Raw genomic sequence first — 16,945 nt, 5'->3', positions numbered from 1 at the left:
TATTTTAGATCCACAAGAAGACAATGAATGTCAATGTACTTTAGCCTAGAATCCCAAAAACTTGCAGACAAGCCAAATTGATCATGTGTTCCCCATAATTATTTTCACATACTGTACACAGAACCAGCCTTGGACTCGCTGCATTAGACAACACACGTAAAGCAAACAGTGTCTGTGTAGAAATTTCCACTACATCAGCCAACAAGCAATGATGAAGCAGAATCTCTACATGCCCCATAGAGACAGCAGATCTGAAGTATAAAGATTGATCTGTGACCACAGACCATTTGTGAGTTTGTTCTTGAAAGAAATATTGATTGTGGACATGATAAAGCACACGTATTCCTAGGTTTTCTCAACCGCATGGTGCAACTGAACAGTTTGGATGTGGGTCAAGACTATTTGGCAAAAATAAAGACAGGTCAGTTTGCTCAGTGTTGGTAAATGAAGGTTATTTACCAAAAAGAAAATATGACAAGATCAAAAGTGATGTTAAAGGGTAAAAGACGTGACAAGTCATATTCAATCCACAAAAATAAATTAAAATGGAACTGATACAAACATTAACTGACTACACCTCTTTTATGATGAGCATGCTTTTAATTTCTGAATTAAAATGATTTTTTATTTTACATAAAGTATAGGCTAATAATTGTCCTGATATTGTAGTGAAGAAAAATCTTCATTAAAATAATTAAATTCTTGAAAAAACCCTGGTTTGACATTATTTGTTTATTTATTAATTTATTATTATTAATATTTATTATTAGAAAAAATATTTTAATAATTAAAGTTCGATCACCAAGTCAAAGTCATGTGATGCAACTGACATGCAGAAACATGCAGAAAATATATGAATATATCCTGAAGACCCTGACGATTATGTGTCAAGGTCAATAAATCTGATTTTTTTTTATCTGACATTTTAAGAGATTTAAAACCTTATTACAATTTAAATTTAGTTCAGGTTGTAAAATGTACGACTAATATTTATGGATTAATAATAATAATAATAATAAAACATTTATCTTCAAAAATATACTTTAAAAATAATTAAATAATGATCAAGATGTGTACACTCACATGTGTTCTTCAAAATAGTATAAAGTTTTTGGAAACTTGAATAACAAGAAAATGCGACGTGTTTTACAACAATTTTAAAATCATTTGTCATTGACTCAAGTACAGCTACAACAAAGCAGCACAAATTTAGGAAAAATCATGCCAAAACAGATCCTTGCTGAGAAACGAGAACATACCAAACTTCGCTTTTCACACAGGCTGTGAGCAAAGCTAGAAGTCTTTGCTTAAAGCCGACAGACCAATGACAATTCGTGTTTAAATCATCACCTAGCTCAGAGCAAAGCAGAATGAAATCAGTGCTTACCAGATCACGATTCACAGTTATGCTCTACCAGCTGCCAATAAATACATGCACCCCTTTCAGGGCCAAAGTCCGAATCCACACACACACCCTGCATGCCTGCTTCTCTCCGGTCAGGAGTTTGCCTGGTGTAACACTAACAAACGGACGCCGAAGTCAACTGAAAGCATCAGATAAGAGAACCTTAATGTCTGGATGGATGCTTTTATAAACAAGACAGCTGGGATTTCAACAATAGTGGAAGGAATGACTTCGTTCCACACACCCAAGAAACATCCTGTCTGTTTAGTACATTCAGAGACAGAGACAGCTCAGCATTACGTAAAGGCAGACAGATTCACACGGACTATGAAATGCAAACATGGAGCTTAGAAGCAGGTGCATTTATATAGGCCAGATGTTTCTCTATACTTCAACCTGTCAATATAGTCATGGCCAAAAGTTTGTGTCTGTGTTAATAATCTCTCCAAAAATCTGCATAATTATCTAATCTTATATAATGATACATGATAATCAAAAGTGTGGACAAAGCCAGCAGTGTGAGAGAAACTTGGCCAGAGAGATAAAAGGCTATAAAAATTACTGATTACTAATTAATTTTAAGGGAATAAATTTACAAGTTGCCTAAAAGGGTATCGGTGCTTTTATAATTGTATATACATATAATTTCAGACTTCTAAGATCAAATCAATTTTAATGTGAAATAATGTGAAGTATAAAAAATATAATTTAATCATTCATAAACTGACTTGATAAGACTTGTGTGAGACTCTTAACGCCCACACAAAGACAAGATGACACGGGGCGTTATGTGTGTGACCCTTTTAGCAAGTTACGTAACAGAACGGAATGGGCTAGTCCTTGTGACCCTGTAATCGCAGATGTGTCGGGTACAAAAGCTGTGCTAAACTCACTTTAGGGGATGCCAGAGTACACAAATTGAAAATATTACATTAAGGACATTACAGAATTGTTAATTAATTAACTCTTTAAGATAATTTATGTAAAGAATGTCGAAAAGGGGGTCCCTGCAACTGCACAGCAGGGTTACAGTTACAGTTGCAGTACATTTTTGTTTAAATAAAAATAAAATAAACATTAATAATAAATAAAATGTAACATTTTTACTTCATTTCTCATTTTCATGTAGTGTAACTTGTACTTAATTTGCTAGAAATTAAAACTTAAAAAACTATAAACATTAAAAAAACTAACAAAAATAGAACAGAATGGCTAAAACTTCAAATAACACTGTACATGGTACTTTATTTTACAGTGTCCTTGTTACACATGACATTACATGTAGTTTCTATAGTAATTACTATAAAATATGCATAATTACATGCAACTAACCATAAACCAAACCAAACCTAATCCAAGTAGGCTACTTGTAGTTACTTAATATTACATACTCAGTACTTAAATGTATAATTACACTGTAACAAAGACACCTCAAAATAAAGTAACCAAAGTTACTGATGTAACTTGGAAACTACTTTTGAATAATATTTTGGACAACAAAGCGTGGGATTCATTTCCTGTTCATTCATAATCGCATTCAAATTTCGAATTCATAGATAAAATAGACTTCCATTTATTATACTGTTCCGAATTTTAATAGATTCTTAACAACATAATTCAAATTTTAATTAAATTTAACTATAACACATTTTTATGAAATTATAAATGATAGACGAGTAGGCCTAGGATATGCATGATTATGTTAGTTGACATTATTATTACATTATGTGTGTAACGTTAGTGTGTTTACACTGCGGAAAAAATATGCTGCAAGATACTTAAAATAATAGCACTATAACAACAACTAGCTAACTAACTAACTAACTAACCAACCAACAAACCAACTAACCCGATGGCTGAATCAGCAAGCTTTAAACACCAACAGACGCTGTAAAGTTTCGCTTCGGTTCCAACAAGAGTTAAAATCTTGATAAACTGTAGCAAACGCATTGTCCTCTGTCTACAGACTATGTGATAAGAGCCTCGCTGTGAAAATAGCACAGACATGTGTTCTTATGTGAATGTTTACTTTAGTCCAGCTAAAAGCGTAGGATCACAGTAATTACGGCCATAAAACCGGATAAAACATGATCATAATGTTACACAAGCGCTTTGTTTACAAGAGCTGCGCGTCTACCTCCCAATCCCAGGCCGCCATGCAGGCAGGAATAAAACACACGGGCTCTGTGACACTGCCAAATCTCAACTCGGTGGTGCGATTGAGGCTGTAGTACTCCTTAAACGTCCTATTTAAAATTCACCGCAACCACTGCTGTCAAACCACTCTGACACCAGTCGAGCTCGTGACAGCGCACACCTACCGACACACCTATAGATTCGGCCAATCGGCGCAGGCTTTTGGAGAGAAAGCCACGCCCACCGATTTAAGGTCGCGTTGCTGGGCAACAGAACTCATTGTAAGGATGAGGATGATGATGATAATGATGGAATTATTTCATGCGCCGTAATGCCTAAATAATATCTCGCCACATTAACCCTTTCACACATGGAGGTCTTGATGGGTTTTGAATGGCATAGTTGCACATTAACCACTACAGTGGACCAACCCATCCTATACACTGCCTATACACTGAGTTACACATTACTTCTATCCTAGAAGATTCTTGCAGGTAAAAAAAGTAACATTTAAGTAGTCATATCACTGTTAAATTTTCCAAGTATTGATTTTAGTTTGGGAGGAAATTCTGATTAATCATCTGTCCACTAAATTAGACATCATGCATCACTAACTATACAGTATTTCAGCTTTTTTAGGCTGTACATAAATGTATTTGTGTTATTAGAATGTAATTTGCAGTTACATCAAAAAGTAAAGTGATTATGTAATGCATGTTACTTGTAATGCATTACTGTACTTGTTACATCAAAAAATAATCTGATTACCTAATGCACGTTACTTGTAATGCTTTACTCATTACATAAAAAAGTAATCTGATTACGCGACACACGTTACTTGTAACGCTTTACTCCTTACATTAACATGTAATTTGATTATGTAACGCACATTATTTGTAATGCTTTACTCCTTATATTAAGTAATGCATGTTACTTGTAATGCTTTACTCTTTACATTAAAAAGTAATCTGATTACGTGACGCACGTTACTTGTAATGCTTTACTCCTTACATTAAAATGTAATTTGATTATGTAACGCACATTATTTGTAATGCTTTACTCCTTATATTAAGTAATGCATGTTACTTGTAATGCTTTACTCTTTACATTAAAAAGTAATCTGATTACGTAATGCACATTACTTGTAATGCGTTACCTCCAATAATGCTCATTTCAGATGAGATTGAAAATGCCTGATTGCTAGTTTTACCAGTCTGAAAACATCAATAGATCAATGTAGATTTCAGTCTACATACTCTGGTAGACTGGACATAGCGTGAGGGTTCCCTTTCGAAAGTGAACCGGTGTCTGAAAAACTATCCAATCACGGCAATCGAATTTGAATGGCGACAGCCTATGACGTCACTACTAGTGCGACCCGTAAGTATAAAAGGGGCCCCTAGAGAACATGTCATCCTCTTTTCGTCTTCAGGGACTGTTTTGTCTGATTTACAATCACCTGAAAAAGGTAAGAATTCTGGCAAGTGAAAACAAGCGTTTCAAGAAGTGTGTGGATCCGTGTCTCAGGTTTCTGACACCAGATGACACACACGACTTGTGCGTTTACTGTTTGGGCGAAGAGCACGTGTGATCAGCTCTCGAGGGATCTGATTGTGCAGAATGTGAGAGTTTTCCGCTTAGGCATCTGGGCCCAGTGGTTCGGGTCCCATTCGTGCTGAGGCACTGCAGAGACTCGGATCATGGGGTTTCCAGATGGAGCTCGCTGATGAGTTTGAGAGAGGCGTTTCTCTCTCACGCCCGTCAGAAGCTCGCAAGGGTGGCAGCAAGTGCTCTGCTGGCACCTAGCCTGAGAGAGCAGGAGATGGCTGATGAGGGTGAAGAAGAGGTACAACCTGAACCCTCACAGTCTCCCTGCCCTGCGTATGATGAGTTGTTGGGTGTTATGGAGCGAGGCTTCAGCTGCCGTGGGAGCGCGTGATGGAAGGACATGTTCGCAGCAGGTTGGATGAGCGGTTCCTTTCTGACCATAACTCCCCAGCTCCCATGAGCCTTCCATTCCTTCCTGATCTGCATACTGAGATCAAGAAGGCATGGAAGAACCCATTTTCTGCACGCATCCATCGACAGCAGCGGGCAAACTACGCTGATGTCGAGGGGATGTGTGAACATGGGTATGTGTCGATGCCCCCAATTGACGAGACGTTCGCAAACGATCTCGCCGCTGCTCCGGCCCTGCCTTCCAAGCCAAGCTCGCTTGAATGGCCGGGCATACGCGGCAGCAGGTCAGGCTGGGGCTGCCTTATACACGATGTCTGTGTTACAGGCATACCAAGCCGACCTGCTGAAGGATTTGGATAAGGGGCAGGGTCTCTCCCCTGACGCAGTGGACGAGCTCCTTTTCTCCTTGATGCCTCGGTTTCACCATCTGAACTTTTCGGCACCTCAGTTGAGACAGTGGTGGAATAGTTCAGAGAGGCGAAGGCCAGCTCGGCTGCATTTAAATCATGCATTCCGCTGCGATCTGAATCCACACCCAGACAGCCAGGGGGGCCTGGCCCATCCCGGTTCGAGGATCGGAGACAGGGCCAGAGGTTCAGCATCACCTCACATGCTCCTCCTCCTCCTACAAGGAGAAGAGAAGCACGCCTCCTACACGCAGAGAAGGCGCGACTCAAGGAAGAAGAGAGGGAGGGAGGTGATCCAACACAGGCGCTCCCAGCGTCAGTGAGGGATCCCCTTCCTCTTTACCCCAGGCGTTTCTTACATCAGGCCTGAGGCCTGGACTGATGATGATATTTTCCCATTAAACGGAATGCTTCTGAAGGTCCGGAGTCGGGTTTGGTAGTGAGCGCGCCCTTTCTAGCTTTTTGGTGGTAGGCCTTCATTCAAAGAATAGAATTTAGGCCGCCGCTCTATGAGCAGCAGGATGATCTTGGTAGGTCTTTATATAAGGTTGTTATACTTTAGACCTCGGTTCCCTGTTTAGAAAGTTTTAAGTGCATGTCTGAAAGAATTGCCACTGTCCATTGGCAATCTAAAGTAGGAAAAGCCAGGCCCACAGTATTTCTGTGAGTACTATGATATCAGTTCTGCTAACAAGTATCGCTATCAAGTAGCAGGCCTTCAAAGGCCTCCTTGAAGGTTGCTTCACTATTTGTGGATTTTAGCAATATTCATCATTCTGTAGGCTTCTGTTGAGCCTCCCTGATTCTAGCCTGGTCAAATATATATATATATATTTTATATATATATATATATATATATATATAAAACCTAAGTCTGGTTAGAAGGTTGAAGGACTCTCATGAGGCCTCCCTGTTATATCAGCCCGAGCTGGAGGCGCTCCCCTTATCTAGGGTCCCTTGTTAGAGTGCCCAGCCTCAACAATCTTTCATAGCACTGTGTAGAGTTACTCCCCTCATTTGCAAGGGTTATAGAGTGCTATGCTGAGTTCTACTCTCCAGGATGCCCGTCTCTATGTTCCGGTTTCATAAGAAACTATTGGTTTTTGTGAGAAACTCTGTTTAGGAAAACAGACAGGTTGTTTGGAAAGACTAGGTCAGTAGACTTGATCAGGTTAGCCTCCCTGGTGGCATGTAGGGTTGACTCAATGTCCCCCTCAAAAAGTGACTGGACAGGACTCCTTTCGGTTGCCCTGGCCATATTCCCTTAACGGATCTCCTTCCATGGAAGCTGTTGGTTTTAAGCCCTTGAGCGGCCTTGATAGGCTTTTCCGTGTTTGGAGGCCTCTTTGAGGCTTATAAGCTTGGGCAGTGACCGTAGGGAATAATGTCACTGACAGCCTAGCCTGTATGTGACCTGAAGGGGGAGTGTGTTCTTGGCATTTCAGGTTGAAACTGCCAGTTCTGACATTTTGTCACAAGCCATAATTGGCATGCAGTCATCTCAGCATGGTGGGATTGTACATCATTCCCCAATAGTGCCATCGACGCAGTGCGAGTTCCCTTTCGAAAGGGAACGTCTAGGTTATGACTGTAACCTCTGTTCCCTGAGAACAGGGAACGAGACACTGCGTTGTTATATTTTTTTTGTATATATTTTATAGTTTTCACATGATTTTATATCATTTTATTAATTGGTTTGTTAAATACACACAGTATTAATGTGTTATTACTGTATTATGTTTAATACAGTATTTATTCAGTTGAAACCCAAAACGCATAGCCTACTGTAGTTAGAAAAAAATACAGGAAAAAAAAAAATCTGACTGAGGTTGTCATAATTCATGCATGAAAGGGTTAATTAAAATAATATGACACATGTTGTCTCAATAATAAAGGTATGTTTACATATAATAAAGAGGCTTTACCTTTGTCCAATTTGCTTTTTTTTATTTTTCAGAGACACTGTCACAATAATATGCCTCTACTGACACCTACTGGTGATATTCTAAAATCAATCACAGATCCATCATAAATAAATAAATAAATATATATATATATATATATATATATATATATATTACTCTTCATTAGCCTATTAAGGGTTTTTTAATCTTACAGATGCCACGAACCCCAAAAATATGATAATTCTTGTGCAAGAGACCCCCATCTTAAAAATGAAAATGCATTAAAATTCATGTATAAAGAACCAATTTAGTTTTTCCTACTCAGCATCGTACTTTTATGCACTGTTTATATATTTCTATATTGTATTTTAATCTATTTAGTTAGTTAGTTAAACCTTATTTTAATTATTATTTACTTAACTGTTTCCCCTTGTCACAATGAGATATTTTGTGCTAGGTTTTGTGATGTATTTATTCATTCATCGACATTTTTCATCTATTTGTAGATAACATTAAGTATTTTTAATGAATTTTAAGTCGATTTCCAATTTTATTACATAGTGGCTTACCATAATTCTATTGGGTTATTTAATTGTGTCTTTGTGAAGACAAAAAAGCTCTTGAGGAGTGAAAGGGTGAAACCGAGGCAGTCACAGGGGAAAATTATTAAACTCTTATTGAATTACTGTAATGTGCATAACAAAGTAGTTTTTTAATCACAACAATGGTGTTGCACTCCCCTAGGTAATGCTGCCATTAGAAGCATGCATAACACCTGTTTCCAAAGAAACTAAACTTTTTCAAGGTGACATGGCCATCACATTCTGTCCTTTCTTGCTAATTAATACTCCTCTCCTGTGAGTGCCAGTCTAGGGGTGCTCCTGTGGAGCTCTGCCAGCCAGTGCCCATAAATTGTGCAGTAGTGAAAGGTCAGCCTGCCTACAGCCCTGTAGCTGTTAACATCGGCTAATGGCCGTCTGGAGCCATGGCCATGTTTTATTTACAATACAAGCTATGCTGGCAGAAGCACTCTGCCTGGCTTTGCATTGCATCTTTAATAAACAAATGAAATAATGCAATGCCATAGTCTCATTACATCCTTGTGCAGGAGACGGCATACTCTTCCGAGCCTCAAACAGGAAATAAATGTGCCATAAATATAATCCATACCATCTTCACTTCATTATAATGAAAACAATGGCAGGGGATATTCTGACGTCACACTGGTTTGGAGAGACATGAGGTTAGTAAATGTCAGAATTTAACTCATAATAGAGCATCATTACAAGATTATTTTGACATATCCTTTAACATCAACATCATGCTTTAGGCAAAGAAAAAAAATCAGTCAATCTTTGAAATATCAAACGTTTTATTTCAGTTTGAAGTATTACACATCTGTGATGTATCAAGTAATGCTAATACAGCTATAAATGGCAAGATCATCACAAGTAGAAGCATGGAAAACCAAGACAATTAAGAAAAGCAAATGAAAAAGTGAATGAACCGTGTGACTGGTGACGTTTTGCTGCCCTTCAGGGAAGGCAGTAGGTTGTATAGTTATCTCCTGATGGGGTAAAAACACAACCCTGAAACCACACAACCTACTACCTCACCCTGTACGAACATCACTGCTGAATATTCCACGACAAAGCAGCGACACATTTTTTCACTTATCAGTGGTATTTTAACTACAATTCTTTTCTATTACCTACAATGTTTTGTAGCTCCTATTAGATTTTAACCCATCCCATCTACATGCTTGTGTTTTCCTAGAAGCTGGCAGTTCAGTCTTTTTTCTGTAAAATGTTTTTGTCCAATCAAAATCAGTTGTGACTTTGATATAACTGAAGGCTATTGGATATTTAATAAAAAGGGATAAGCCTTTCAATATGCCCCCCCCCCCCCCCTCAAAACATTCTGATTCAAAAGGAAATAAGCTAATACAGGAAAGAAAAGAGATTTCATGTCTAATTTAAAATGATCTGTACTTTTTCTTTAAATCACCATACATATCATTACTATCAACTTATACTGTTCTCTTTATGTATTCACTGCAAATCAAACTTAAAGGCTTGCATTATAATGCATCAAAACTGCATTGATGTGTACCTAACACAAATTAAAACTTTTTTTGAAAAATTCTTTCAGTGTGAATATCTGATTTAAGCCTGCGTTAAGCATAAAAGCATGTCTTTAATGAACACAGATTAATGCTGGATCCTGGAAATGTGTCATTTCTTCCTTCCAGTTGACGTCCTCCATGTGATGCGATGGCACTACGGTCACTTCGGGAAAGACAGTAAGTTGTATAGTTATCTGACAGCAAGGGTTAAACCCTCAAACTATACAACCTACTACCTCACCCCAAACGACAGTCTCTTTTCTTTCTCTTCCTGCAACGGAGCTTCCATTTCCTGTGTACCTTCTTGTTTTCTAAAATCTAATGTCCAACTAACCTCATTAGGTGATATTACGCATCACAGAGCTGACGTAAGACACTAAAATGTGAATTGAAGTGGGCTAATATGTGGGCTAAAACTGTTTGCCATACAACACTCTTTGCTGTGCACTAAATACACCCCCTATCACCTCTATCTCCAAAGTTTCAGTCTGGGATCCTTCAAAACCATCAAGGTCACCAACATGAGAAAGGTAGATAGTCACCTCCTGGGTTTGCCATCTGTGAAAGGACGAGAGAGAGAGAGAGAGAGAGAGAGAGAGAGAGAGAGAGAGAGAGAGAGAGAGAGAGAGAGAGAGAGAGAGAATTAGTCAGGCACAGAATTCACACACCCTACATCAGTTCCATGTCCTGTTTGACTTAAATCATCTGTTGTGCTGTATGTCTGTCTACTGCTGACCCTGACAGTGCACAGGGGTGCATGAGAGGTGTTTGGGAACTGGTGTGTGTGTGTGGTCAGATCGGGGAAGGTTCAGTGTGAGTGAGTAAGGCTGTGGGCAGCAGTATGGTTTACCTCAGACAAGGGGGAGGCACACACACACTGCTGACTCACACAACCCACGAACCTCACAGGGGTGAGTGGTTCCACACACACACACACACACACACACACACACACACATACACAAATTAAGAAAATATTAAGATAAAAGATATTAAGTTTGCAGTAAATAAAAAAATAAACTATATTTTAGTGCACTCTGAAAAGAAGTTCCTTTTAAAGTAAATTCATATATTTTTACTGATGTTGAGATATCTGTACTGGAAAACAAGACAAACAATTAAGATCAAGTTGATTTTTGCAGTGTGGGATTTGTTTTTTGTTTTTTTAAATCTGGAAATAATGTTTGAATAAAATGTAAAATTAAGAGGGAAAAAATTAATGTCCAGCACTATTTCTATCAAATTTGACATTGATCACATTAATCTTGACCATACAGATGGTCAGATTTAGTTTGATTAAACTTGGAGCTCTGGTTCATCTCAAATCATCCTGGAGAACATGATCCTCAGGTTTTACACAAACATGTGGAGTTCATATATATAAACTTTTTACTCAAATTGTTATTATATTGTGTTTTGTCAACATGACAATACATTTTGTAATGTGACATTTTCTATATAAATAAAACGCAACAATAAAGCCATTTTCCCAAGTGGTCTTTGATTTGGATCAAAGATTCAAATCAATCACTCTTGTTTCTCAAACATTCATAACGCATCGCACAGCTACATGAATTGACCTCCTCCTGTCATTGGAACAGTTACACCTCACTGTACGTCATGACTAAAGTGTAAACCTGTTTTTTGTTTTGTTTAGTTTTTTTACGAGAAAGAGCTGACAGCAGACATCTCCGCTTGGATTACTGCCTGCTATACTTCACCTAAAGCTGGTTCATCAAAACCACCAAAGCCTTATGCACATTCGATTACTAACCTCTTTAAGAACATTATGGGATTATTAAAAAGCATCGATACTGATAAAAGCAGGCAGGTTGCAGTTTACATTAGTAGTGAAACAAACCATAGATCATTAAGCTCTTGAATTACGGGTACACTTGAAAGCTTATGGAGTAGCTAACAGCCATAAGGTGGAGCTGTATACCAGAGACTGGAGACACATTTCCTCAGAGTAAAAGAGCCGTTCAGCAACAATAGGCCCATTATACCGAAATGCTGCTAAACAGTGATTCTTATTTCCTTTAATCACCGTCTGATACACTTTGTTTATATCCCTATTTGCTCCGCATCAATACTGCAGGTGCAAACGACAGAGAAATCTGTTGAACGATCTTTGAAGCAACAATTTATTTGTTGCATGATTTAAGAACTGTTGACTGAGAGAATTATGCTCTGGCTGTTTTATCGCTCCTGAGGCAAAGCCATCTTCTGTGTTTGTATTATACATCTGTTCAAACAAAATCACAGAAAGCAAAAAATAAATAAAAATAAATAAGACCTCATGTGACTTGCTGGAGGGGGAGAGATATCCCAGACTGATTACAACAGAGCGTGAATACAATGTCTGTAATGGACTTTGAGCTTGAACTTTAAACCGCAGATTACACAAGTGATCGAATATTATGATAATATCATAATATTATTCTGCTTTGTCTGGGCAGGCCATGGCTTCTTGTACTTTTTTGTTGCAATTGTGAAAAATAAGAAAATTGAGGTAAAAATCACAATTAGTTTTGATATAAAACCTAAAAATAGTTTGTATAAATTTCAGGGAGACAAAGCACAAACTTTCACACAACAGCATTCAAGCCTTTGCTAAGACTGTTAGCGGCTCTTGGTCTCAAGGCTTGCCCATGACATCATCTTAGTGTTGAACAATTACTCAGCTCCACCCCACCTTTTGTCACCTGCCAATCATGTCTGGCTCCTATTGTGCCCATGGGAAACAAGTTAGTTGAGTATTGCTATCCCTAAATGACCCCACAGTCCTTCACTCCGTTCCTTTTCACTTCACTATAGCGTCTATAAGAGTTTACTGGCTTAATTTGTAAAGAAACGTAGAAGAAAATGTCTACTTCTGCCACCATAACCAAATTCTAAAAAGACGCGCAGTGGTTAAAAACTTAAATAATAGAGTTATTTATACAGATTCATTTAAAAACTTTTTTTTGTAGTGGTCATACTTGTTTTTGTATGAACTGTGTAAATTAGATATGGAAAGTACACTACACTTTTCTGTGGGTCTGCTTTACAATTCAGAAGAGACATTTAATGAATTAAATATAAATCGAAAATTTGAAAAACACTAAATGGATACATTTGTCTTTCATTCATTTTCAGTTTATTTTAAATTAAATTAAAATAAACTGTTTAAATTGTTCAGTTTAAATTAAATATATCTTATGGTATTTCCTGAACACAAAATTATTAGCAATACAGCAAACACTATTTCTAATATTTTGAAGACATCTGTGTGCATTTTTTTTCCCAAAGGAAGACATTTTAAAGTCATAAAAAGAAGCGTTTCAACATAATCAATCATCATCACTCCAACTTGCTGCTTAAAAACTCCTTAACTAAAACTAATCTATATCTCAAACACTGTAAGAACTTTTTTTATTCTTCTTCTTGATAGTATTAAATTAAATTGTCTTTAGTTTAAAGTCAATATTCAAGTGATATAACCCTTCACAAATTAAGTTGACTAAATAAAATGAAACAATTTTTTTCTGCATGAAAAAAGAAAACCCGCAGGAACAAATATGTGTTCATGAAATTATTTTAAAATATTGGAGACATCCACACACAAGTATGCGAGTGTCCATCACCTTCTCTGCTAGAAAATGACAAGAAATTATCTTTTCTATCTACGGATTTTTCTTTATTTTTTTTAATAATAATTATACATTAATACTGCATTCGGATGATCATTATACAATTGCATTTGCATCAGTAATGCTGTTTAGTGAAAATCATCTTATGCGGTTGAGCTGAAATTACATGTAAGTTACGGAATTATATTTCCATTAAACTGACAATTAAAATAACCTGAAATACAAAACATTAAAAAATGTAAGTGACATTGATGAGATTCTATGAGGCTTCTAATTGTTTCGATCACTTTGTCACATATCCTGCGTTAAATTCCACCCTTGGAACTTCATCTGAAATCAACTAATTATCAATTCACAGTGTGTAGCTTCTAAAATACACCTCTAAACAGAATGAAGGAGACATCTTTAGTCTAGACTGTGTGTGTGAGAGTACACAAGTATCTTTTGAAAAGGGTTGGGGTAGGGGGGTCTACACCCTTAACTATTACACACACACACACAGAGGCGTGGGAACTCTATTCAGGGCTGAATCAGAGGTCTATTATGGAGCACATGGCAGCAAGTGTGTCTGGGTGTGTGTGAGAGAGTGTGTGTACGTCTGTATGTGACAGCGAGGGCGGGTGTCTCAGTTAGTGCACACATGCTCGCTGCTCTTCGGCACGTCTGGGAATGCCTTGCCCCAGCTTGACACACATTAATTTCTATTTTCTCTGCAAAATGTAATAAAAAAGATCCCACACAAGCACATTTAAAAAAATCCTAATCCTTAAAATGATCATTTCAGTTCATTTTTAAGAATAAATGTTTCATCTTTATTTAAAGTGTAAACTAGTCAGCATTTCTGTTAAAACCACATACATTTTCTCCCACACACAAAAAAGACAAATCTGTAGTACAAATGACTAAAAGCGGTAAGTTTATCCTGAAAATCTGTTCCTGCGCCAACCCCCCTCTTCGTTCTTTAGATGATGCCACCTGCTCTGTTCTTTACACTATACATCATCTCTGGAACACTCCATTCACAACCAAAAAAAGGGGTGGGGGAGGGCACTGCCAACCCAATGTGCATTTTCTGTGCCAACACACTTCATCAGCACTGCCCCTGGCATTCTCACTCGTGCTAATAAACAGCCTGCTATGAGCCAAAATCATTAGTTTGAATGATGAAACACAACTGTTTACTTTTATGCCTGTAAATCATACATGATAATGTATAAATCAAACACAATGCTATTTTATGTCAAATGATCCTAAATCATCACCCAGAGATCAGCTGTTTAATTCTGAAATCTCAACGACCCTAAACATTTTACTTATAAATTATTCAATTATAAAAGGGCCTTAAGAGAGTTTTTTAAACATGTGTGTGTTTTTGAGACAGAGAGACAGTGTGTGTGTGTGTGTGTGTAACAAAAAAGAACACTGTGATTACAATTTATTTTACGCAACCTAAAATTTTAACAAAAGACATCCTTACAAAACGTTTTTCTTTAAAAAAATACTTCAAATAATACATAAATCATTCAGATTCAGCAAATGCCTTCTTTGAGTACACAACTAGAATGTATATTACAGGTTAAAATTTTTATAAATTGCAAAAATCTCTGCTAAATTCAAACGAAATATGGGCAAAGTAAATTTAAACAATAATATATTTTAGAGTCAAATTGACAACTTTTAGTTTAATTTGCATGCCTTTACATCTCCATTGAAATACTTTAAAATAAGCAACCAAAAAAATTAAAAAATAACACTCATTTGAGCAATTAAATAATTAACGCAAAATACTTCATCATTTCTTCTAATTTTAATGCATAATTGCGCAAACTAACCTCTGACGTGGCGTATACAATGCTTCTATCCATAAGCGCCCATGTTATAATTCAATAATAATATAAAAATAACATTAAATATTAATCGCAATGAACAGTTCATAAGATAAACGACAGTACAATGTGATAATCAAACACAAGGCCCTACGCAAATAGCTGAGGTCCATTCACTGTTAAAGTGCTCCAGTTAACACGCAAGGAATGCATCAGAAAATGAAAGGTTAATTTTTAAACACCTTTTCCCGATAACACGACTTAAAACTCTTACTCCCAAAAAGTGTACCTCTTCTCAATCACTAAAACATTAACCCCAAAACTATGCACTGTGGAAGGTCGACTACAGAGGTACATCATGTCTGTTAGGTGCTGATATTAAATGCCTTTACATTCCCCAACGCCATTTTCCTTAGGAATCGTACCATTCATAAATCGTCCCCCCCCCCATCCCCCAACCCCCCCGTATAAAGCGTAAAACCAAAACGAAAAATATTTCGCACAAATTCTAAAGACAAAAACCAACAATATTTGAATCGAGAAATACATTGGAAAAAACGAAAAACAAAGTAAATATGCAGAAATACCACATATAACTAAAAAAATTGCAACTTACCCCATAATATTGACATGCATCAGTAGATAGAAACATTCCAGGACAAGTGCTGAAGGCCTTTTCTACTCACTTCACCAGTCCTGTGTTGAAGGAGAGAGCCAGGGAGAGAGAGAGGGAGAGAGAGAGAAGGAAAAGAAGAGGGAGTGAGCTTTCCACAGCAGGCACAAGGACCAAAGGAGGTAGGCCGGGGGGCCACGCCAATCCTTCCACCCCAGCTGCGTGTCCCCAGTGCTAGGCTACACGTCTGCCTGCGGTACCCTGATCTGGGACAACCGGGCCCTGGCCACAATAGCAGCCCGAGAGACGCGTGTGTCGGCCCATCTTGCAGTTAACAAGTCTTTGAATGAGGAATGTTAGCAAACAGACAAACAGAATGTCCGCTGCATGTTAATGTCCCAGCCAGTCCGATCGCAGCATTGGCCCAGGCGTATGAATAATTCAGAAGCTTGAAAACCGAGCCCCCTCCCCTTTCCACCCCCCATGACTGAAATGCCTTCAGTGGCTGAAGAGCGCCAGAGAAGTGAGAGAGTGTTGTGAGAGAGATAGAGAAGAAAAGTATTTCAAATCTTAGCTCCAAACATTTCTATTCAGCTGAACGCACGCAACCACGCACGCACTCGGTCACCACAAACTTCTTTCGTTTCATCGTGCAACATATTTCTTTCTTACGATCGAGGCATCTCTCACTCAGTGCCTTTTTATGTCTTTTGTTTGGAATTGGCACCTGTCCCAGAAAAAGCTCCAACACCGCACCACCCTCCCGCTCTCCTTTCAGAGAGGGAAGAGAGGGAAAGAGCAAGAGAGAGAAAAAGAACTGTATGTGTGTGTATGAGAGAGAGAGAGAGAGAGAGAGAGAGAGGGTGGCGCTAAAGTGATAGAACTCCAGGCGCCTCCCTTCTCCGAGACACGCAACAAGCAGGGAGAATACAGCCATT

The 16,945-nt window shown here is 37.9% G+C and overlaps 1 protein-coding gene across 11 annotated transcripts in view; it reads right to left on the bottom strand.

Moving 5' to 3' along the window:
- The window catches only part of pparaa (peroxisome proliferator-activated receptor alpha a), a 54,992-nt gene that overhangs the window by 16,540 nt on the left and 21,507 nt on the right, over nt 1-16,945 (bottom strand). For 4 of the 11 annotated variants that reach the window (XM_084110614.1, XM_084110600.1, XM_084110607.1 and 1 more), the window contains 2 exons: nt 16,011-16,090; nt 10,404-10,494 (listed from right to left, as the gene is read on the bottom strand). The gene's annotated coding sequence lies outside the window, so the exon portion shown is untranslated. Of the gene's footprint in view, nt 1-1,259; nt 1,339-1,387; nt 1,814-3,254; nt 3,737-10,403; nt 10,495-16,010; nt 16,091-16,945 lie in introns of those variants that run through there. The other 7 variants (XM_084110602.1, XM_084110605.1, XM_084110601.1 and 4 more) reach the window with 7 other exon arrangements.

This window comes from Abramis brama, assembly GCF_963993115.1.
Source record: "Abramis brama genome assembly, chromosome: 4".
NCBI lineage: Eukaryota > Metazoa > Chordata > Actinopteri > Cypriniformes > Leuciscidae > Abramis > Abramis brama.
Note: the sequence above shows the minus strand (reverse complement) of the source record. Positions and strands in the feature narration are given on the sequence as shown.